A 26,137-nucleotide genomic window follows, 5' to 3' on the forward strand; every position below is an offset into this window, starting at 1 on the left:
GGGCTGCAGTAGCTTTTTTCTCTGGAAATTATAACAAGACGAACAACAAAATGAATGTCTTGAACAGATCGTGATAGGGAGAAGAGACAAAATTCTTTGCTGCTACAAAAAACAAGGACAAACGGGTTAAATAAAGAGGTAATAAAAGATCATCTTCCATTATCCAAAGCGAACAGATCAGAGACACCACGTATTTCTCTGCATTTGTCATAGTAGGTCAGCAAGCATCTGGCCCTTGGAAAACTGCAGAGGCAAGGCTTCAGGCAAGACTGCAAGTTTCATCACTCTCCTGTGGGAGCTGTACTGAAGTGGGGAATGAAGAAACCCAGTTTCATAAAAAAGGGAAAGAGCAAAAGGTTTCTGAGGATCTGTGTCTGAAAGCGAAAAAAGCTAAAGGGATCTATTAACCATAAACTGTGCTATGAAAACTTACCTTTTAAACTGCATAATTTTCAGTTGAGACTGAAAGGGCAGAAGGGGCTTATTTTATGTCACACCTTGCAACAGTTTCTCCTGGCACAAATACAGTGGAAGTAAACCTGGGAGAGACTGGAAGAGGAAGAAGTTAGAGAACCTGGTATTCTGCCTGCCCTAATATCCCTTTTCTGCAATGAAGCCAACTCCTTTTTTATGATTGTGTCCTCAAGGGTTGGAACTACACAATGCATGATGCATCTGAAGTTGTTTTGATTATACTCAGTTATACCAACTGACTGCCTAGCCTTTCACTCCTGCCACCCCCACGGTACACAAATTACTCCTATGGAAAAATGCAGCAAAGCCTGAGGTTCTTAGAAAACCATGATATTCTCTTCACACCCAAATTTTCTGATATGCAAGCAACAGCAACATGATTCTTCTGAGGGTACACAGTAGCACTGCATAACATGGTGCGCATACAGAGGTCAAAAGAATACAATAACCATTGGTTTCCTAGTACTTTCACAACCTTTAAGCTACAATACAAAATAATTCCTGGACTCTTTAACATCTGTTAATAGATCACACTGGGTAACCTCTAAGGTGCTGTATGATTTTATCTGCCAGTGCAACTTTAGTAGCAATTCTGATAGATATAATTGTGAATGTAACAGCAGACTTTAAAGCTCTTCACTGCTGGTGCCAGCTAGGCACACACACAAACACCCTGCAAGAACGTACACACTTGTTGAGCTCAATACTCGTTCATAATAAGTTACTTGGCTCAGAGTATAATGCCAGCTCTTGGCAAGGTCCTGGTAAGCTTGGAATCTGTAGAGGTTTCATTTATTGGTGCTGATGATAGGGATGAGTTAAATTACAGAAACTGGAATTGCTTTTAACATTATTCAAGGGGAACGTTTCCAAAGAGCCGACTGTTGCAAAAGCCGACAGTAATGTCTCTTCCAAAACGTTTGCTATTTCAGAGAAGTCCAAGCTGCCAATGTCTAAAGTGCAACAGTTTCATTAAAAGAACCTGTGTTTGGTATTGAGCAACCTCTGCAGATCCAAAATGTGCTCAGCACTTTGCACTGCAAGCCCTAAACAGTCTGTCCTGGCACATTTGGAAATTAACAGCAGGACCAAATTTCTGCCCAAGTTTCATTAGTGTATGTTTTCATTGAAGGCCACACTAAATCTATCAACAAAGCAATCTTTTCTTTCCTGCACCCTATTTATTAGTATGGTAGGAACTCCCCAGATGTCCAGTCAGGAAACAATTTTTCTAGGTGCTGTACAAACACAAAACACAGAGACGATCCCATCCCAAAGAGCTATTTTGGACCTATCTCCAAGAAGCATCGAAACAGAGAACATCATAAACAAGCAGGTAATCAGAGATGCTGGTCCTCAGCAGTTACACATCAGTGCGTTAATGGGAAAGTGTTATGACTAGGTGCTGGATTTCATGAGGTGCTTCAAAGTGTTTCAGACCTTCATGGAACAAGTCAAAGTCTACGTTCTTTACCTGAATTCATTCCATTTAAGTCAATATAATCCAAAAGAGATTTAATTCTCCATGTCACTGTGGAAAATCTTCAAGTATAAATACATATTTCAGTGACAGGAATTACCTCATACTTAGCAAAAGTTGCCATTTGTAGAAGTATGAAAGAAATAGCATTACCTTAGACTTGCTGATTTTACATATTCCCAAGAGGTGCCCAGAAGAATCTGTTATTCAGGTAAAATCCATGACCACCCAGATTACAACTGTTCTTATCAAAAGTGCATGGTAACTGTTTTATGAAATATGCCAAGCTGATCATTATAATTCATTTAATATGTAGGACCTGAGCTGCTCAAGAAGATACAGCAATCACGAATCCTCATTTAATTTTGTGGGGTGACACATCAATAACAAATGCAAAATTAAGACCTGAGGTGAAATCTTTGATGGTAATACTGAAGGAAAAAATGAGACTTACTTAAGAATAAAATTATAGTAATATAGAAAAGAGTGATTAAAATTATTCAACAGAGCAAGTGTGAATGTGCTCCTAACAGACAGGACAGCACACTTTCCTCAACTCATGGACAGTCCTTAAGAAGATGCTGTGGTACTTTTGGCCAGCAAGAACAGGCAGTGAAAACTCAGTTCTCGCTATGAATTCACAGCATGTTCCAGTGCTCAGCACTCCCCCTTCCCCCCGCCACCCAGGACACATGCGTCAGCATTTGCTTTCATAAAGTCCTTCCCAGGGTCCATACAAGAATCAACAGAATGGAAGATATTTTGCTGTCTTCTCAGTCATACATTTGAACTCACACCACTGAGAGGGAGACACAGAGGTCTGAGTTTGGTTTTTTTTTTTTTTTCTTTTTCTTGAATACTAGGAGACAACAAAGCTTTGTGTCTTTTAGGACACTACCCTAAGTGCGAGCCAGCGCAGGGCTGCACCAGACAGGGAGAACGAGATGATACCTTACCTCTGCAGCCTTCAAAGTCAAAACCCCTACTGACACAAGAATGGTCAGTATTTTGTGTTACTATAAAGCCCCCCTCCTCCTGATCTATTGTATATAGATGTGGTACATTCTCCCTACGCAGGTAACAAATTATTTCTAGCAGGAGCAAACTGCAAAGCATCATACTTGCTCCTTCTTTTTCAAGCTGATCAAGTATAACTCCACCAACTCTTCTCATCTCCTCACAACCTTTGGTGTCTGTCATTTCTCCGGTCTTTTCATAGAGGTGGCCTGTTTAAACCACCCACAACTGCAGTAAGGACAAATCAGGTGAGTTATGTTGATGGGAGATTATGGAGCTATTGCATGTAAAGGACATTTAATATATGGTACAGTTCAAAGAACAGGCCATACAGAACAGCTTTTTCTCAGCAATGTTATAAGGACTGGGACCTATGTACACACATTAGAGGCACATGTATTCTCACCAAACTTGCCCAAGCCAGAACATGTCCTGCACAAGAGACTATTGTGCCTGTTGTAGCTGGGCATGGAGGCGTCTTCTGAACCTGCTATTTGTTTTCTCTACTTTTATTTCCAGTAACTTACCTTGAGCGTTTAGAGTACTGTACTTCAAACATACTGTACTTCAAATTTAAGTGAACTCTGCAGTGGTGTTGGGATTCACATACTGAGCTTGGATGTAAGAAACGTTAAGCTCAAGTCCCAGCTCCGCTACTATTTAAGGACAAGCCACTAACACCTTTTCCTCGGCTAATGGGACTGTGCATTCTTCAGCATGTGTGAAATAGAACTATGTGTTTGCACAACTCCTGAAAGATTCTCATAACAACAACAGTGCTGATTAACCTAAGCAAGCAGCAGGCATGTAGAATTTTTGCTACACGCAGGATTTCACTTGACTTTTAAAGAACAAAGCTTAGCTTTTCTTCAGGGGAATTAATCTTCTAAAATCAGGTTTTTTTTCTTACCTGCTACACTGTTCCCTGCAGTCCTGTTCCTATTGCAGGAGTATTGTAAAATTGCTTCTTCTACAAGCCAGCATAGCTCACCACTCACTCTGCTAAGAAGTGCATCATGGACATTGCTTCAATCTCTAAAGTCACTCTTTACAATCTTCTATTACTGAGCAGTACTAGCTTTTCCTGAGCTGACTTTGTGCTTGTGTTTTTTCAACTTTTATTGGTTAAGTTTATCGGTTTGTTATTCCCATCCCCTTTCTAAAAGCTCTCAAAGATGCACTTTAAAATACGATGTTGGTGAATAGTTCTGCCTGTCTATGGCTCAGGACAAAGAACACCACCTCCTGATCACAGCCCAAAAAGATTGTCTAATGCTCAGTTGCCACCCTGGGTAGCCGCAGTACAAGTGACTCCCAACACGGCCGATTTCACAGGGCCTCTGAAAGCAACTACATATACAGCAACATATATAGCGAAGTTGAGAGGCATATTGAAAAAGTTGATTTAGAACACAATTAAACACATTAGAATGATAGTCTTTCCAGGAATATTTACATGACTTTATTAGTATTCAGAAAATTGTCTGGAGTGTTTCTGGTGTAAAAAATCTTGTCAGACTACCAGATCAGCTACAAATATGTAGTTCATGTCTACCCCCTTTACATTCCCATCAAAAGGTGGTGGGAATCCACTCCTGCTCAGAGGGGAGCTGGGAAAGACACTGGGTATTTCAGTCTCTAAGCACATACAGCCCGTGACATCTCTGCAGAGCATGCCAGCAAGCATAGCAGTTGTGAAAAGAGGTGTTTAACCCAAGTGATGTAACCCGCTACAGTTCACTTGGTGTCTTGCAGAGACTGTGGCTTCCATTCAAAGCATTACAATCTCTATCCCAAAACCGATTCAGTCCAAAGAAAGAAAGAGTTGTTACAACAACTCAAATGGTGCCAGTATTGCACAGAAGGCTCCAACACATTCTTTGTTATGATTATTTTTATTTCTATAGCTCAACAATACCCGCTGCAGGCATACATGGGGACCCACTCTGATTTCATCCGCACTACTAAGAGTCAATGAAGCAAACTGTCACTGCAATATAAACTGGGATAATTGATAACTGTACTAACATGATAATAATTTTATACCCAGGTAGCACTTCAAAGCTCCAGCCAAGACTGAAGCCCTGCTGGCTTGGCATTATACAGACAACACGAGGGGCAATCCTTGTCCAGGCATGCTTACAAACTAAACACACAAGACAGGCTACATGTAATAGGGAAAACAAAACCACAAAGGAATTAAATGTCTGGCCGACGGTTACACCAGCCAGTCAATGGCAAAGCCAAAAATAGGATCCAAGTTTCTTAGTCTACTAGATGTGGCAATGGGAACTATGTGGCCCATCAAGAGCCTGATTAGTCCACAGTCTCTGGCAAGACCTACTTAAAGTCCTTTGCTAATATTTAGGGACATCATTTGTACTCTGCTCTATTTTGTTTGCCGCCTTCTCTCAGAACAGAAACTTTTTCTGTGAAAGAAACTGGAAGGAGCTCCTTCACATGAATGGTGGAGGCGATGACTGCTATGGGATGAAGCAGGTGAATAAGTAACTCCACCAAATCAATAAAAATAACTCTTTTTAATGCAAAGTAATATCCCTCTCAATGTTCATAATGATAACTGTTAATTATCTAAGCTAGGATGGAAGCTATTTATTTTTTTATTGTATACTGAAAGCATATATTGCTAAATGAAGGCTATTACAGCCTCAAACATGAGATTTTATGCAAGACAATATGGAGTTTTGAAAATAAGAGCCCATATTTAGACCCAAAATTTCTTTTTTGGGTACTTGTTTGATTCCCAGGTAGCAGGGTGGGGTAAGGAAGGCCATGGATAATGAGCATAGATTTATCAGCTTGACATTAGGCTCCTAGTTCAGAGTCCACTCACATCCATCTTGCTTAGGGTTCTGAATGTGGGATTTCGAAAAGCACTCATCATCCATCTAACTCTTCCTCTCTTGCCATTAGGCATCTGTAACGAGGTAGAACAAGACCAGCACTGAGCCCTTCTACAATCTCACCTGAACTGAGATCACCAAATGACACAGAAGCAACAAAAAGATTTCAAGTAGGGGGTATACCCACTACTTGAGGACATATCAAATCTCACCGTCTCGCTTTCAAACATAATACATATTATCCTAACTACTAGTTGAGAAGATTTTCCTTTATTTATAGCTAATTTCTTGAATAAGCCCACGTGTATTACAAGGGAATTGGAAAATCAGCCCCCTTCCTCCTATGTTGTATTAAGTATGTTAAAAAAGCTTATACATCATCTGGTTGCCAGTCATTTACAGTAAATGGGATTTGAATTCCAGACTTTGGAGTGCAGCCATTTAGGATATGCAGCTTTGCAAAGTATTTTCCACAATGAACTCTCCAGTGATTTCAAGGTACCTTACATTAACCTAAAGCAATTTGTTAGTGCAACACTCTCTAAACTACTGACATATCTGGTCAAAGAAAAACATGATAAATCCAGTGCTGGGATTATAGTCATTGTACTGTGGTGAGAACAGGATTTTTGAGAAGCTGGTCTGTTTGGATCAATCAACAGAGTTCCTCGCTGTCCAAAAATGAAATTAAAATGCTTTCAAAAGAAGTAGGTGCCAGCTCAATGCACAGCTTTTATGCAGTACAGGATTTATTTCGAGTAACATTAGTTTATGTGGAATAAGCTTACAAGCAGTGTCAGGGAGCCTACCCAGTAAGAGACCTAACAGAAGCTGATTTGCAGAATTGGGCCCTTTTAACCAAAAAGTATAAGTGTTATTTCTACAGCTGTATCTTTATAAACCAAAGCCTCCATGTACCACATGTATCACAAGTCTATCTTTTGTAGACAGAGCCCAGAGATACAATTAGTCTGTGAAAATTCCACTGAGATTTCTGCAGCCAACAGCTTGCTCCTTCCCAAAACAAAAGCTTACACTTGTTCAGATGATGCAAAAAATTCAACTTACTGCAAATCAGCTGAACCATGGCAACAGATGAATTCACAGGCCCACTGCAAGTTTAATTTAACTTAGCCTGCTATTAAAGATGGTTATCCAACATGCACTACATTACCATACAGAAATAAACATCTTAACTTGAATGATGCATGATATCTTGTTAAGCTGCATTACCTAAATGCATTTCTGATCTTGTGTTTGTATGTAGGTGTCACACATTTACAACAAAATGATAGAAGCCTGTAGACACAAACTCTCTGGAATTTTGTTTGAAATCCAAATCCAGAAATGCAAACAGCTTCTATTGTAGCTTCAGCTCATATCTGATGTTTAATGTCTTGTATTTCCCACAAAGCTGAAATCAAATCCCTTTTTAGTTGAGAGATCTTAAACATATTTCTCTTTCTCATAAGCTGTTTTCTGTTGCTATTTCTAACAGCACTCCCTTTGCTGACTAACACATTCTGTGATAGTACTTTAGAGAAAATCACTTATTTTATTCCTTGTAGGGGTTTCACTCACAAGGAAACATTCTTGCATCTTTCAGAGAGAAGGTCATTCTCATTTACCTGTAAATACTTTTGCATGCATAACAAAAGGGCGTCTAGTGTGCAGAACTCAAGACTGCAGTGGGCACAGTATAGGATGCACTTAGAAAGAACATGTGAATCTACAGGCCTCAGTGCACACGTTTGCCATGTGCAAGTTCTCATGCTATCAGAGACTCAAAAGAAGGCAGTAGCTGAAAACTGAGCCTTAAGATTGGCATTGCTAGCAATTCTCAACACAGCAGGGTAGGAGGTTCATAGGGTTTGTTGTATTAATAGAGACTATGGCCATACATGCTTGAAATTTTATAGTGTTTTTCATATCTTGCATAAGTCACAAGCTATGGAACAACTTTCTTCCTTTCTGGCATATCTGTTTACATAGGTCTTTGCCAGTCTCATCAAGGCTGCATTGGCTGATTCTACAACTGAGTGTGTGCTTCAATGGCTTCCTACTGAGGGGAAGAAGGGTGAAGACATTATTAGAATATGCTTCAAAAGTTTCACCTTCTCTCACTGTTTGTTCTTCAGTAAAGGATGTCCTACATGTTAGGGCCTTTCTCATGTCTATCAGAGCCTGATTCTCCATGCAACAGGGAAATGAAACATCACTGAAATCAATAGCATAGCAACATAAATGAGAGTCGAAATTAAATCTTGATATACAAGAACACATTCCTGCACATTAAGCATAAGTTGAACAGCTGTTTGGGCTTGGAGGTAATATAACCCTACTGTGGGCCAGTTTCCACACATGGTCACAGGGAGAAGGTGTGACTTCTTGCTAGTACAGTTGCTGGGACCCTTACCCCAATGTCAGCATCAACACCACCAAGAAACTTCCAGCCCCTGAACCAAAATATTAAATCCTGACACCTGAGGTGGAAGAGCCTCAAGCACTAGCTGTGGCCAAAACCTCAGAAATCAGTCCTTGACTTGAAAGGAACATAAGGCACTGTACATTCATGTATTTTCTGTGTGCAGTTAACCCACAGTGATAGGGTTAGACCAATGCTTAGCCAAATTTCGCAGTCCTTCAGCTCAACAAATCATATCTGAAACCAGAAGAAATTATTGTTTAATACCCATCCACTTAGCCCTAGCCCTGCTATCAGGGTGAAAGAGAGCAGGGTTTCCTCAGGACAGAAAACAACTATAAAAAAAATTACAGTAGAGCATCTGAGGGACATCTGATCTTTAGGTACATGTTAAATAATACTAGAAATCACTTGTCCTCACTAGGTTTGCTCTTTCCCTGCTATCTGCAGGCCACTATAAGCAGGGGAGAAAATGATTACTCCTCTCCACCTATCAGGCTTGTCCTGATAAGACAAATATTTTGTGTGACGCACTATTGCAGAACTCAACCATGCTATAATTAGCAGCTGTGAAGAATCAGCTTCACAGCTGTCAGCACATCCATCTCTATCTTCCAAAGGGTTCTGTGATATGACTTGGAAAAATACAGACACATAGGAATTCCAAGTAAGTTATTTCAGCTCAAAGGGAAATATTCGTCTGATAAGAATACCACAGTTCAGACCTCTGGAAAACTACGCCAGCAGGAATATTTGCAAATAGTATTTCAATGACCTCTCAAGGCAAAGAATTTCCTCACTAGTGAAACCTAAGTCACTGGCTGGCTGATGTAAAAGCAGAGGCTCAGGAAGCTCTGGACCCTTCTTATGCTAAGACAGTACAATGGCTGGTACAGAAATAGGGGGCATTGAACCAGGGTTTGGTTTTCCCAACAGCCTCTGCAGGGAATACGCTATAAGCCTGGCAGGTGAACAGGCAGAGGGCAGTTCCAAAGGCTCCAGAAACCCTCAGCCTTTGATCCAGTTAGATAAAACTGTACTATATTTGGAACACAGTTCAGTCTTGCAGGCTCAGCAAATAATATGTGACTTAAAATTTTCTGACTAATCCTGCACTATATTTTTCTTCGAGGCAACTTACAGTGTGTGTTAAATTCATCAGATTTAATCACATGTCCCCAGACCTGGAAATAATTTGAACCTGCATTCAAATTTCATAAAGCCTCTAAGAATGGTGGAAACAAACTATCTGAAAAGCAATACTAATCAAAGGTTTGGAAAGTGACTTTAGATCCAAATTAGAGATTTGTGCCAACTGTTATCTATCATACATTGTCCCCTCTGGATATTTGTTATGTTTCTAGATCAAGTGAAATAGCTTTTTTAAGGAGCAGCATGTCTCACATGTAAATTCTTCTTTCATTTAATCCATTGCTAAACTAATACACTTGAACAATAACATGCAAAATTTATATATATATACACACACATACATCTATGAAATATAGAAATAGGTTAAATGCCATAAGAAAAGGTGATCAGAATGACTTGAGGTATTGAAAGAAGCCATAAGATACTGCTGGTAAAGGTGCAGTACTTTTGACTGAAGAGTCATATTCCAACAGAAGTGTCAGTACAGTTTTTCCTTGTCAGCACAGTTTTCTCCTTGTCAGCATACAATAGTTTATTAGCTGTCATGCAAGCTAAATATAGCTATCTATAATACCCTGTAACATTTTCTGAAAGATGAACAAACACGTTCATTTTAATAACATTCACTCCCTTCACAACACAATCATAATCATGTACCCACATTTTCACAACTCAAATTTAGGATCTGATTTTTCCATGACTTCGATATCAAGCTGTCATTTTACCTAGGCAATGTGGATGCAAAATCTTCTCATGGGAAAGATTTCTAATCTTTGCTCAAGCAGAGACGGCTGTGGAAACAGAACAGTAGTGGTCTAGATTTAAAGCAACAGTTGAACTGAAAGTACAGAGTACCACAGTTCTACTGTTGTGTCTCATTGCAGCTCGGTTTGTGTTGTCTAAGGAAATACAGCTATACAACATGAAGAGACCAGAGAAAAAGGAGGAAACACAATCAGGTTTTGTTACAAGGTCACTATTTTCCTGTGAAGACCACTTCCAGCAAATATGATCTATAAGAGTATACTATATTTCACATTACCAGAGGTAAATAATCTTGAAAGACTTAAAGAAATAGTTCTGTCCAGTAATATCCTGAGTGACATTCTCAGAAATGTAAATCTGTCAATCACTGAACTCAGTAAGAGCAATCTGCATGTGATCCACTTTGCCTTCAGCAACACAGGCTCCAGATGCAGCTCTGTTTTAAAAGCAAATAGTATGAAACGTCTAAAGCAACTGTCAACAATAACTATTGCATTTTCTTCCATTGACACTAGCAGAAGTTCTGCCATTGACTAAAATCTACAGTTGTATACAAAAACTACTTATAATATTTTTCTAAGGACAACATTGGGGTCAGGGACAGCAGAAATATCAGGGCACAGTATCAGGGCAGAAATAATCAGGCCACAACACTATCACTATTCACGTCCAGCAAATGAGACATCCTGATACGGTTTGGTAAGCATAAGTATTTGCTTTAAATAGCTTGAATAGGATCTCGCTCAAATCTACTCAATTCTGAAGTAAAATCCCAGTGAGCATCACTTAAGAAAGACAAAGGAAAAAGGAATAAAAATCTATCACTGTCAGCATTTCTACATGTTCTAATTCACTTTAGTTTTTAAAACTTCATAAAAATTGCTAGAAAACATTCAGAAGGTTGCCTAAACTCTTCTAGAACAGAAGAAGATTAGTATGAATTGGAGAGTTTTACTAGTTAATGGATGAAATTATTGTCCCATCAGCAGAGTTAATTTTTCACAGATTTTATACAGCTCAATTAATTTGACTATGCAATGAAAAGCAGAAAAGTGAACATGGTTAAAGTTTTATGGATGGCTACTTTTTGTGTCTTCAGTACTTTTAATTATTTTAGTGGGTGAGCTCACTGCCACGTCATAGTATTTGAATGATAATTACTGCTTTGCAAAAAACCCTTTTAAAAGAAATATTGCCATAATCTTTTTCACTCAAAATTAGTACATCAAAATATCCAAATATCCAGAACAAAGTGTTTATTATGTTAACCAAATTAATTGAAAGATTAAATCAATGACTAAACTGTAATTTAACTGAAGCTATGGATAACCTGGGTCAGTTCTGATGTTCTCCGACTTGTTAATACATTTTAAAAAAGCCTTAGCCTGAGTCTGAGGAAGGTTTTCAAAATGTCTGCATAGCTTTCCCACTCTGTGCTGACCATCATCATTAACTACTAATAGACAATAATGTAAGCTGTTGTAGCACATAATAAGGCCAGGCTGCACTGTCATAACCACTGCAAAAATTAATAAAATGTTTTTCTGAGGGCCTTAGTATTAGTTTTCCGATGGTAATTGCAAGGTGACAGTGAAACATGGAGGTTGTAATACCAGATACAGGTTGAGTTGTTGAGACAGGCCCATAAAGTTGACAGACTGGTGAATTTTCCCCAAAATTATGCTAACTGATGGGTAGACCATTATTAAATTGAGCCGTTATCATGGCCTAGAAAGGAAGTTAAAGCTCTGGGTTGGTTTAAGTTTCAGGTTTGGATGGTTTGGGTTTTTTTGTTTTTTTTTCTTTCAGTTAGAGAATTTGCCTTCCTCTAAGAAATAATCCACTCCTAAAATGTATTATCCCATGTTATCTATAGAACACCACAGGTGTACATGATGTTGTACTGGCAAGTCTGAGAAAGTGATCATGGCAGAGAAGATTACGGTTTAAATTACAAATTAAACAATACTGAAAGCATGTAATAGTAATGGAAGCAGGAAGAAGAGATGCATTTCACCAATTATGGGTCAAGAAACTAGACTGAGTTTTGGACTGGGTCTCATTGTGCTTCCTTCTCAGACCTTACTTAGTCTTCTTACAGATCCCTGAACACAACAGAAATAGTATCTGATTCACATAGCCCCATGACTGCAATGGGTTAGATCCAACATACAGACAATACACATGTGAAACAGGTACATGTGAGAGGGGCACACTGGTAGCTCTCACGTATTTTTACATGTAGTCACTTGTGTGCAGTTCTTTTATGATACGGAAGCAAAGTATGAGTGTGCCATCTCCAAACCTTGATGCTTCTGCAGCATCTGCAGTATGGTGCTGTCACTGCTAAGTGGCCCAGACAGGTAAATATTCAATGCCTGTGATCTCTTCAGTTATCCTTATAAGCTAGATTTCCAGTTTGGCTGAGTCTCTTGGAGACTCAGTGAAAATGTGGAAACAAGCCATTAAGAGCATGCAACTTTAGAGTAAAGTCCCCAGCTCCACACCATCTGAATAGGAGATTTTTCCAAGTTTATGAAGTTTAATCATTCATTTCATTCAGGACTTGACAGTATGTTAGGTAAGCTAGAAGACCAAGCAAAGGGAGAAGTTAAAAAGGAGAATAACACCTGTCTCTGCAGCTGGTCAACAGGCAGACCTTTAATGTGCTGCCTGCCGGGAAACAGGGATGGTCTCATGTTACACTGAGCCGTCAGCAGAGGATGCAGTTTGCAGAAAGGAATCCTGCAACTAGGAGATGTGAGGCTTGGGCTTCGGCCAAAACCAATGGAGAACAGCATTAAATGAAAAGTTCCATAAGTCCAAATGCATTCAATCACTGAACAACACACAGCTTTGTGGTTGAAAGAATTTTAGAAAGAAATTTAAATCATCACTGCAGAGCTACCAGTTGTTTCTCATTTTGAAGAACAATCACTATTTTACCCTTAACTACCACCAAATGCTTCCCAAAGTGACCATAGTCACCCATAAACAGACCAAATATCTTCATTTAGGAAGCACAGAAAGAACCCCATAAAAGCTGATATGCTACCCTGAAAATTGCTTTAGTATCTGAAGCAGAATTTAATCTTTCATAGACTAAATTCACCCTAGTAAGTGGCACTAGTTTTGCTTTAGGTTACATCTTTAGAAGCTCATTGACTACAATTGAAAAGTCATTAAAGAGGAGTAATACCAAAAGGTTAGTAGAGAAATATACATAACAGTATTACAGTAGACATTTAGAGAGTACAATCTTAAAAATAGCAAAGAATGGTTGCAATAGAAAAGCAGTAGAATAAAATAAAAAATAAAAGTTGAGTTGAAAATCCTAAAGCAGTGAAACCTGCATAGTTGTACCTCTGAAATGAAACAGTGGAACAGCAAGGACAGAACTGCAGAATATCTCACAAAAATTATCAAAGCACTACATAACCAGGGAATAAAATCACATGTTAGAAGCCAAAATGCCTTTTCTTTCATAGCCTCAAAAATACTGACTTCTAGAAAGGGATAAAGGTATGTACATGTGCATAAGGAGGATATTCGTAATGACCTGCATTTTCATCAGTGACCGCTAATTTTGGTTTCATAGGGTGAAACAAAGAAGAATCTCTTTTATGAGGTAATCTGAAGCATCCTAAACTCTCCCTGATTTTGGTAGGAAATGGAAGGACAGTAACCTTTCCTGATGGGGAAGTGAGTGGGGGACATATGACACCCAAAATGTTGTTGAGAAGTTATAATGTTGTTGAACTGTTATAATGACAATTTAACAATTTCAGGAACCTGACAAGACATTCAAGATTTAAGAAAGAGTTATTTAAAATCCTGCAATATTTAAAAGGGGACTTACTGGATGAAGTAGAGTTTGATGCACCACAAAAAAAGAAAAAAAAAAAAAGAAAAAATCCATAAATTGTATTTCAGCTCTTTGTTTTCAGGTTCATTGCTAGAGATTTAATGACCTAAGATTCCTTTAATCTCTCATTTTATGATTCTATTAAACAAATGATAAATAAAAATTTCCTCTAGACACACAGGGGGAGAAAAAGCGCCAAAATATTGGAAAAGGATGCAGGTTTTTAGTCAGTTGAAACCTCCCTAATTGGCTAGCGTGTTTTTCTGCACTTCTTACAGTGAATGCTGCCATCTGTTTCTTACTTCAAAAGAAATAGTCAAAACGATAAACAAGCTAACAGAGAAGGAAGTCTTATCATGCATATAGAATATTTATAAAAAGAGTAGTATCCTCTAGCTCCCTGTGGATAGAATATTTCCAGTCTTGACATGATTATTACAGGTAGAAAAATTGTGACTGGCAAATATTCCATCAGCTTCCATTTGTGATAATGAGGCATGTACAGATGAGATGGATTCTGACTTCAGGTTTTCCATTACTCACTGCAGGTTCTACCTTTTAAGCATCACAGTAAGGATGCTTGTTTGTGATAAGCTGGCTATGCACTGTCCATCTATTAGATTACAGGTTGTTGACTGAAGATACTGAAAAGTTTTCCAATGTAAAACATGATTTCTAATAACCCAAAGTAAAGTCTACTAAGCAACAGGAGAAAGAGCATGAAAGAGAAGACACAATGTTAGGGTAAAGAAAAAGACACATAAAGTGTCACTTCTACTAGACAGCTAACGTATCATCAACAGTGCCACTATCACAACTGATCAAATATGCACCACACTGGCTTTTTTCCTAATTGTTAAGGATCATAATGAAGTGCTGATATTTTAGCATTTCACCATTTAATTCTATCAACTGCTGTTTAACCTGAGGACTGCAAAATTGGTGCTTGAAAAGACAGTAATCCCAAAGACCCCTTGCTTATACATTAATGTGGGACATTCACTTCATTGAGTGCTTGCAGACTGCTCAGTGGAACAAAACCCAGATGGGTGTACAATAAGGCAAAATTCTGTGCCAACCTGTAGAGGAACAGCCATAATCGGAAAAGCCATAGAAAAAGCCTATAGCACACAGGATGTGCAATAAACTGTGGTAGCTACTACAGTCAGGAAGTGACAGCAACCTAAGTATGAAATACAGGAGAGGATTTCACTCATGTGGAGCCTGTTATGCATCTTTTACCCTAGTAGGGCAGTGGAGAGTAGTGAGATTCACAGCTTTTCTCCATCCCATTCTTTTCCTATCTGACCATAAGAATCCAAATCTGGATTTGAATAGATCTGTATGAGACTAGGAGAAATAAGAGCTTTCTGCTCTCTGCATCTCATGGCAGGAAAAGACAGATCCCATTGCTACACAGAACAAAATTAATTTGCAACAAAATTTGGTTTGTATCATCACAGTTCTTTGTTTTGTTTCACGGAAGACTAATTAATTCACCTTAATGCCTTGCTTTTTCTTCAGTATCTCCTGGTTTTACAACTGCCCAAATGACAGAAGCATGAGAGAGATGAGCCAGGGCTGAGACGTACCCACCAGTAATTCCTTTCACTTCTATCTGCAGGCTGCATAAACAGGCAATTTTAGAAGGAAGAGAATGCCAACATATATTTTCACCGCAGGGTATCCAGACTGTAGGGGCACCTGCTCAGGGATGAATGCAGCAAGGGGGAAGAAAAAGAACAGAAAACAACACGGGGGGGGAGGAGAGGGGAGACAGCAAAAGAAAAAACCAAACCCCACAGAACCCAAGAGGTAACTAACAGGTCACCACAAACATTTGCTATCAGAGCCTGTGGACCACAAAAGTAAAGAAGAATGAACATAAAAGCCTCACACCAAAAAAAGCATCATGTCTTGACAATGTCACAGCTCAGCTTACAAAGGTGGCTGATGACTACAGTTTGTGTTTCTCATTCACTTTCTCAAAAAAGGAAGGTATACACACATAGGCAGAGTGTGGGAACAGGAGAATGGCCATGAGCTGATGTGGTAGCTGCTGGCTCTTGCTGCTACCTTAAAAGGGAAACCTGAGAAAGCGCAAGAACAGCAGCACTTAAATCGCGCAGGCAAAGGAGGTGTCTGTGCTATCACACTGGCGGAAACTACTGCTAGGAAAGGATTCAGCACAGTTCTCAGGCAGACGGACTTTTGGAAATGTAGATAAATACAGAGGAGCTATTTTAACCTGTAAACAGGATATAAAAAAGCATGCAAATTCAGTCAACTCCTCTGTGAGCTTCAGTGACTACTACAAAAGCTTGATCAATCTTAGGGAACTGTGCACTAGGATGTCTAATACAAATAGATCTTAACCTAAATAAAAAAAAAACCCCAAAACCAACCATAGCTTGAAGATATCTTTTGCTTCTAAAAGTGTCATCCTCCTCCTGCCAAGACAGAACACTTAGCATCTCCTATTATTCACAGGCAAATCTTAAGCTGGACAGAGCTGCCTAACTCCACTTGTCACAAGTATGTCTACTGTGCCACCAAAACTGCTTTTTGATAAAGTAATTAGAAAACAGCCTGTTTTTCTTCGATAGTAAACAGCAAGTGCTGGAGGGATTTAACATTCAATGGATGTGTGTCACAGAATGCTATGCCCACAGCATGACAGCAACCGTGGTAAACAGTTGGACAAAGACTCTGCAATTTCTCATGGAAAGGAAGAAACGTCATTTAAGGTAATGTGTACAACTGGTCAAATCAGTGCTGACAAATACATTCGCTGACAACTTCAGCCCATTTTCCAATTACCAACTGTTTGCAAACAGACTATTGTTGTGTTTGTTATTGTAATTGTAGAACAGACAATTGAAGTGGCTGAGCCAAAGCCCCAAACTTTCATCAACTTCACTAGGTTATGGGAAAGGGCTATAGATGAACAAACTTTATGCAAAGAATTTGTAAAATATTCACTCGAACTCTTTCCTGCTACTTATTTATGATGTGTAATTGGTCATTTACTTTATAAAGATTTTTTTCTTCCAGTCCAAATATATTAAATCTTTTAATTAATAGTTTAATAGAAAATAATTTTTACATACAAATGTATAAGCGTATTCCCGTAAGACTAAAATGACGTGAAGAACAGCTATCATCCAGATGTTTATAACAGTACAAACATCCATAAGTGGTTGATACCAAAAGGTTGCAATAAGTCTGAGATGTTCAGAATCCAAGACAGTGTTTGCAAGTATAGTTTCAGTACATTCAAGAAGCTACTGCATGGATCATTAGTCTGAAGCAGTAGTCTCAGAACAGACTGCATTGCAAGCTGATACATTGAATGTTGAAATCAGCAATTAATCTGTCCTTATCATGAATAGAAAAGAAATAAAACACTGGGATTAAACATGTAACTGCTTCATTTTTCTGGAATCTGGACGTATATTGTCTGCCTCTATAGACAGAAGTAGTCATCTTTATAATTCAGTCCTACTATAATCTGTTACAGTTAACAATAGTAATAACATATCTGTTCCGAAGTACTCCAGGAACAATCCTTCAGAGGATTTATCATTTAATAGTGAGATTATGATACACTTACCTTTACAGAATAACATCCTCTTTTCCTAATCCAACTGGCTTTTAATAGATTTGCTGAGGACTCACGGGATATTCCAGCTACAGAAGGATATCATAATCTGATCCTTAGCTGCTTCTAAATGTCTTAAGCAGTATGGATCCTACTTGTGTCACATTTGATCACACCAGAAAGTTTCTCCGTGGCATTCAGACTTCAATAAATAAATAAATAAATAAATAAATATAATTCCTTATCTCTCCTGTTTCTAGAGTATTTTTTCCCCATCTTTAAATAGTGGGTGTTAAGACTAGATTCTCATAACTCAGCTGTTATGGAGCAATAAAATTTATTTAATGGGGCACTGTGCAGAACAATATAAACTACAGTATGCATGCTGCTGAATTACCATATACCAATGCTTCATATACGTAGAAATTTTGGATTACTTTTTAAGCCTGAAATTCCTTCTCCTGAAATATATTTAAAGCAGATCATATATTCTGATTATTTCTATGTTGTCTTGCATTGAAATTTCTTTGCAAAAACCCACGCCCTCAAAGGCACTTAAATGATGCAGGAATTTGTGAGCAATTGGTTGAACCTCTGAACAACCACAAGACACCTTGTGGCACATCAAAAAAGCTGTTTTCCATCTCTTAATTCTGATGTTTATTTTCCAAGTATTGAATTTTAACATTTACTACAAGGAGTATACAGACACAATAAAACCAGTCATCTGTTTAACGTAATGAATAAGCTCGAGCTATAGATGTGCTATTCAATTTACATTAATTTGTTCCTTCTTGATACTATTTCAATAGCAGCAAGTAATGAGTGTGAAGAAAATAACATTGGTTTGAGTGTTCAGTGTGATACACAGAAACATTTTTATAAACTACCCCAAAAGCTCAAGCAAAAGGGAACTGGCAAATAACATAGGGTATGATGAGCTGAGCCAAGAATGTGATTTTGGACTGTTTCCATTGCGGTTTTCACTTCAGAGTAATTTGTATGATTTGGAAAGCTAGCAATATAACTCTGTGTAGGGATGGGTTATTCAAGGTAACATCTGTGTTTAAAGGATAGGGTATTTTTATACCCACAGACCAAAACTGAGGTCACATGCTACAGCTACCTAGAGCTAGGAAGACAGAGAAGCTACTGGTTTTAATTTCTCACATTATCTTGTACCATACAGTGACATGTATTTTACTGTTCTTAAAATACATAGCTATTAATATGCTAATGGCATGACGAGCAACACAGCAAAGCCTAATAAAATGTCTCTCTAGGAGAAATACTAACTTTTCATGTTCTTTAAGGCTAGTGTTCACATTGAATTCCTCAAGAAAAGCAGTGAAATACAAGAGTAACAGCATAATATTTGGAACTTTTAAAATATATTGGATGTTAATTGTCCTGGGTTCAGCTATAGCAGTCATTTTTCTCCTTCTTAGTAGCTGGTGCAGTGCTGTGTTTTTTAACTTTCAGCCTGGGAACAACACTGATAACACCGATGGTTTTAGTTATTGCTAAGTAATGTTTATTCCAACCAAGGATTTTCTCAGTCTCATGCTTTGCCAGGGAGGAGGGGAAGCCGGGAGGAAGCAGAAACAGGACACCTGACCCAAACTAGCCAAAGGGGTATTCCATACCACAGCACGTCATGCCCAGTATATAAACCGGGGGGAGTTACCCGGAAGGCCCAGATCACTGCTCGGGTCGGGCTGGGTATCGGTCGACAGGTGGTGAGCAATTGTATCCTCTCCCCTTGTTATTTCACTACTCATCATTATCATTGGTGGTAGTAGTAGTGGTTTTTTATTACACCTTAGTCACTGGACTGCTCTTATCTCAACCCGTGGGAGTTACATTCTTCCGATTCTCCTCCCCATCCCTCTGGGAGCGGGGGGAGGAAGAAGGGGGGGGAGTGAGCGAGCGGCTGTGTGGTTCTGAGTTACCGGCTGGGCTCAAACCACGACATTAATGCAACCCTAGTTCACGTGGCAGCCCAGCCTGTCTATTTAGTGCTAGATTTTCCCTGTGATAAAACTTGAGCTAATTTCTAGAAAATTGCTAGAAACTTTCTAGCTGCTAAAAGTTAAAAGTTATGGTTTGTACACAAAAACACAGCAACAGTGGGCTCAGCACACGATATAAAAATAAGACTACCATGGTTTAACATATTTGGATGCGAACAAGATTTTCTCTAGCACAGAACAATTAAAAGATGAAAAATGTCAAATTCCCCACAGAATTCTGAAATCAGCCACTAATGAAAGTTTTACAGTGGGATCCTTTTAAAGACTTAGGGCCAGATCCTCACCTATAGTGAAGTTTCAGTGAAGGATGTGGGAATTCCTAATTTACATCAATAAACTATCGGACTTATGAGGTCAAGATAATATAGACACTAAATTCAAATTTTATTCCCCACTGCTTGCAAAGAGTAAAACACTTCCAAGATTTCTACAGGATCAATCTAACATCAGTTCTGGAAATCATCCACACTTACAAGATGATTTAGAGATACTTTTAGAGGGCCAAGGTCTTTAGACATCTGAATGTCCTTGGCTAGAAGCCAGGTGAACAAAAAGTTAGAAATGATGTAGCATTGTAAAGGAAAATCAAAGGAATGATTAAACAGTACTAACTAAATTAAAAAAAAAACAACACTGGCACTTAACAAACAAGAGATGCCATTCCCTCCCACACACACCCCTTTTTTTTTTTCCAGAAAGGTTCAACTGAGATTTTTGATTGTTGCTTCAAAACAATCTTTCGATTTACTGACATGATCTAAGTGAACCACACATGAAAGAAATCCCTAGCATAGATGCTAGGCTATTTTCCCACCCCTACTCCTCACAAGTCCATACATCACAGAAGCCCTGAGAAGGAGAAGCAGCATGCTGGGGGCTGGTGAGACATTGCACTATATCAATAAGAAGATATGGGTATAGTGTTGTAAACTTAGGATTGCCCCAGGCTGCTGTACTGCAGATCCCAGGCCTAACTAGGGCTAACTGGGATAATGTAAGAAGTAAATCAGAAAAAGAATGAGTTCAGGAATAGAGCATGCATGCACACACACAACTTGGAGTCACCCAGACATCTATCTACATCTAGTAAAGGGATGTCAACCTTGGACTGTGCCTCTGGTGAAGTACAGGCCTGAACCTTACCGTGACATCCCAAACATGTGATACTGCTGTAGAAGCAGTGGCTGCTTTGGCTAAAGCTAGATAATCAGTCTGCATTGCATGGATAACGTCTCCAGTGCGTGTCTTTGTACCATTTAACTCCAAAGCTAAGATTTTAGATACTGTTGACCATCAGGCAACTTTCCCTTAAGCTTCCTTTTGTTTCTCATACATGCACTATTCATTGATACTTTTCTCATTTCAAACTTTCTTTACTAACGCCCTTTAAGTTCTGTAATTTCCTAGATATATTTGCTCCTGTTCTCCTCAGATGCTCAGTTATCTTTCATGCACTGCATTAAATCTCGAAGATTGCCTCTCCTTTTTCTCATCCCTACCTGACAAGAACTGCGTTCTGGTCTGGACGAGGATGTGTAGTTATGGTGCCAGGACACTTTCATTATCAGATGCTTGCTAATGCATGTTAAAGGTTTTATAGAGAGAAGAAAGTTTGATTTTTGCATGGGGTAAGTCTACTGGGGATAAAAGCGTCTGTGTTGTTCCGGGTAATGCTCAATGCAATTGCTGTATCCTTTGCTAGATGAAGATTTTACTATGTACTTGATCTGGGACTGCTTAACTGGTACTTAAGACAATTGAAACATTAAGACCCAGAAACATTAGGTTTCCTCTGGAAAATAACTAGTTTCCTTTTAGATAAGTGATTGAAATTGCTTTTTCTAGTGAAAGAGAGTTCAGCTAACACACAAGTCAGCTGAAAAAAATTTTCTCCCCATGGAGCATTATCTAATTACACCAGCACTGTTAGACAGACAGGCCAGAGCATGTGCTGTGCCAGGCACAACAGCTTCCTTTATCCCTCTTGCCATGCAGCAATGCCACATGGTCAGGACTCAGCATAGAAGACAGACCAAAGTCCTTGTAATCCTTTTAGAAGGTTCTTGATATCGTCTGAGACAAGGGAAAATGAGATTTGTGGATAATCTCAGCTCATTTTAGCTCCAAATGCCCACAAGAAAAACATGACTGTAACCTGCCACATTTATGCACACACCATCTTTTGCTCTTTTCTGCAATCATGTAGCTCAGGCAAGTGGAAATACAGTGGTGGTTTCTAGTCCATTGGACTTTTTACAACTGCAAGAGTACAAATAAATCCAGTTTTCCCTCTGACTGGTCCCACTGGTGGGCTGTGCTAATAAACCAGAAAAAAACCCAAGAGTTCTGTTGCGATTAGAAACCATTGGTGTGTCAAAACATAACAACATATCTGCAGTTTGGCTGCTTGTCCTAGGGGTTCACACCAGAGGTTATCATAAGCCTTTATTTTCCAAAGCTGGCACAGCAGCAGCCAGAACGTAAACCAAACTGTCCAGAAACTGCCCACAGTTTGCAACCTGGGAAGCAGCACAGCACTAGAGGAAGTGATGCTGCCTTCTCTTCATTTTTCACCCTGGAGTCAATAAATAACAAGAAAAAAAGTACAGACTGTCAAACCTGAATGGAAGAGCCGATTCAGTAGTCAAGCTCTGATCTTCAGTATGTTCACTGAAAGTTCTGGGTTTTTTTAAGGAAAGTTTCCCTGTTCTTACATAACCTTTGACAGTTTGCTACAGCAGGCTAAGTGAGGGAACAAGATTAACAGATATGAGATATTTTTACTGCTTCACCCAAGGATTCGCAGAATTTTCTGGGAATTATAACACTTGTTCAAAACAATGTGTGATTCTTCATGTCGCTATCAATGCTAGGAGAGAATTCTACATAGCCTCCGAGTGATTTGTACTGAACAATTTTACATAATTATTTAACATCCTTCTTCAAACTAATAAATCTGCTAAATTGGTTTTTGAAAGGAACCAAAGTGCTGTTATTAAATATCTCTGCAAAATAACATCATTATCTATCAAAGTGGAAGTCATTAAGCTGCTGTTCCTACCGACAGTTGTATATGTTACCATGAACTTAGTCATGACAAATGTTTTCTGAGTTAACTTACAGGAAATATATCTGCATCAATTAACACCGATTATATGATCAAGGAACAAGATCAGTGAACCATAATGAATTTGGTCAATATCTGCTCTAAAATATGGCATCTATTTATCTAAACGCAGTATCTCAGCTTCTTGTACTGCATTTCTTCCTGTCTCCCTCCCTTTACTTAACATTTACTAAAAACACTGCTAGTGTAAACAGAATATATATAATATTTTAAAATGAACTTCCATTACAATACTTTTACCCACAGTTCCTCTAATACCATTTGCTTGCCTCACTATCATAAGAATCTACTGTTGATATTGTTAACAGCAAGTCCTCCTAGCAATCCCTGACTTCGGCTCAGAAGAGATCCACCACAGACGTGAAAATCAGTATCATTTTCTCCGTGTTACACAGTGCTACCAAAGTAGGAGCTGATGGTATGATAGCATCTCAACAGTAGGACAGAATGCCAGCTGTACAAACACATGGCCTGGCCTGTGATAAAATCATTTTTCCTCTCTACAACAGCTGTAACAATGTCAGAGCTCCTTGGAAACACAAAATCCCTACAATTTCTTTAGTGGGGGAAACCAGTGAACAGTCTCATAATGCAGAGTATCATTGACTGTTAGCCTGGAATTCAAGAGTATAAGCCACATGAGAAAATCTCTTGCATCAGTTAAAGGTCAACATTTCAAAGTCTTCTACCACACATTAGGCACCATCACATCCTCAGCCACATCTCCCTAATTTCACCAATGGCCTTGAAGGTCTGAGACTCCCTGCTCAGTGCTGAAACCTTTGCAGAACTTTGCATCCACCCAGGACAGAATGGCTGAGTGCAGTTCTGCATGGAAATGCTTTCTACAGATGAAAACAGCAAAGCTCATGCACATGTCTGCCAGCAATGCTCTGCTAGTCTGTGTCTAAGACCAGAGCCTCTTCTTTCATTGACTTTAAGAGGGTGCGTAGCATTTACAAAGGAAGCTGAGTCTGGGGTAAGAAGGGTAAGATCACCTCAACATTGGATAGGAAGAACTCTACCTCAGAGTCAGGACCCATACTGTAAATCATAAAGACACATGAGTCCAGGATTTCTTTAGTTTTCCTCTTTCAAAATCTCTAAGTATGCTACTGTATTTTTTATTCTGCTGAAATTCATAACATTCAAAAGTGTCTTCACTTGGGCACACATTTTGAGATATGTGCCTAATTTTTGAAGGGAGCATGCGCAACAATTTGCAAGGCCTCACGAAAGGAAATAAATTTAGGCATAAAACAAATGAACATATCCCTAACCATCAAAAGTTGAAAAATCTAAACACACACACAAAAATATGTCTGCATATATAAATGTAAAAAAACCTTATTGCACTAAGCCCTTTTTTCAAAATATAGCTGACAGCACAGCATTAAGCAAATATATCAATAAATCTGAGTATAACCATTCTTGTGCAAAGGAAAAACAACTTCTACATGCTTAGCTTACTAAAACACATTGCCAGATATTTTAGAGCAAATCAAGAATTTGTTGCTATTGAGAAATGAAACATGCAATCTCTGGAGCCAGACTTGTCACTGGTGAACTGTAAAAACCTAATAACGTCCATATTTATTACGTAATCTATTGCTGTTTACCCAAGAAATCACGGCACACAAAAAATGACAGGGAAAAAAACCAAACAAAACAAAGCAAAACCAAACAACCAATCTGAGAAATCCTGATGTATGCTGCTATCCCATTCTGTTCTTCAAGGAACATAATGGAAACTAACACGAAAATATTAGATTTCTTACATTGTTATTGGAACAATGTGGAGATAAATGTTTATAAAAAGAAGAGAAATGAAACTCAGTTTGTTTATCCTTTTCACTTTTTTCTCTGACAATATTTCCAGAATTTCTTGACTTAAACAAAAAGAAGGAAAGGTTATTTTCTAGAGGACAAAAAACAGGAAAGGAAGAAGAAGAAATAACAAAGAAAGGAAGATGCCTATGTATCTTTTTATGTCCCCTGTCAAAATAAAAGGTTTTTATTTTTCTTACAGTACTTCAAAATAGCCTCTACCAGGTCTGTTCTAGTCTTAGCTTACAACTAATTTCCATTAGCATAACTGATGTGTGCTCCCATCAAAAGAAGAAAACACTTTACTTTGTCAAGTCTTAGAACAACAGGTTTAAATGAAAAAAAAAAAAAAAAAAAAAAAAAAAAAAAACCACAACACCAAAAAAAACCAACCCCCCCCCCCCAAAAAAAAAAAAACCCAAAAAAAACCTTGGACAGGCTTGGAGATAAGTGAAGCAACACATACAAGTCTATAAAAGATAATAAAGCTTACTCAGCATACTTGTGCAAAGCATTCGACACTGTCCCACATGACATCCTTGTCTCTAAATTGGAGAGACATCAATTTGATAGATGGACCACTCGGTGGATAAAAAACTGGCTCGATGGCCGCACGCAAAGAGTTGTGGTAAATGGCTCGATGTCCAGTTGGAAACCTGTAACGAGTGGTGTCCCTCAGGGATCGGTGTTGGGACCGGTCCTGTTCAACATCTTTGTCGGTGACATGGACAGTGGGATTGAGTGCACCCTCAGCAAGTTTGCCGATGACACCAAGCTGTGTGGTTCGGTTGATACGCTGGAGGGAAGGGATGCCATCCAGAGGGACCTTGACACGCTTGTGAGGTGGGCCGATGCCAACCTTATGAAGTTTAACCAAGCCAAGTGCAAGGTCCTACACCTGGGTCGGGGCAACCCCAGGCACTGCTACAGGCTGGGCAGAGAAGAGATTCAGAGCAGCCCTGCAGAAAAGGACTTGGGGGTGTTGGTTGACGAAAAGCTTAACATGAGCCGGCAGTGTGCACTTGCAGCCCAGAAAGCCAACCGTATCCTGGGCTGCATCAAAAGAAGCGTGACCAGCAGGTCGAAGGAGGTGATCCTGCCCCTCTACTCTGCTCTTGTGAGACCCCACTTGGAGTACTGCGTACAGTTCTGGTGTCCTCAACATAAAAAGGACATGGAGCTGTTGGAGCGAGTCCAGAGGAGGGCCACGAGGATGATAAGAGGGCTGGAGCACCTCCCATATGAAGACAGGCTGAGGAAGTTGGGGCTGTTCAGCCTGGAGAAGAGAAGGCTGCGTGGTGACCTCATAGCAGCCTTCCAGTATCTGAAGGGGGTCTACAAGGATGCTGGGGAGGGACTCTTCCTTAGGGACTGTAGTGGTAGGACAAGGGGTAATGGGTTCAAACTTAAACAGAGGAAGTTTAGATTAGATATAAGGAAGAAGTTCTTTACAGTGAGGGTGGTGAAGCACTGGAATGGGTTGCCCAGGGAGGTTGTGGATGCTCCA

Source organism: Strigops habroptila, chromosome 8, assembly GCF_004027225.2.
Source record: "Strigops habroptila isolate Jane chromosome 8, bStrHab1.2.pri, whole genome shotgun sequence".
Classification (NCBI taxonomy): domain Eukaryota; kingdom Metazoa; phylum Chordata; class Aves; order Psittaciformes; family Psittacidae; genus Strigops; species Strigops habroptila.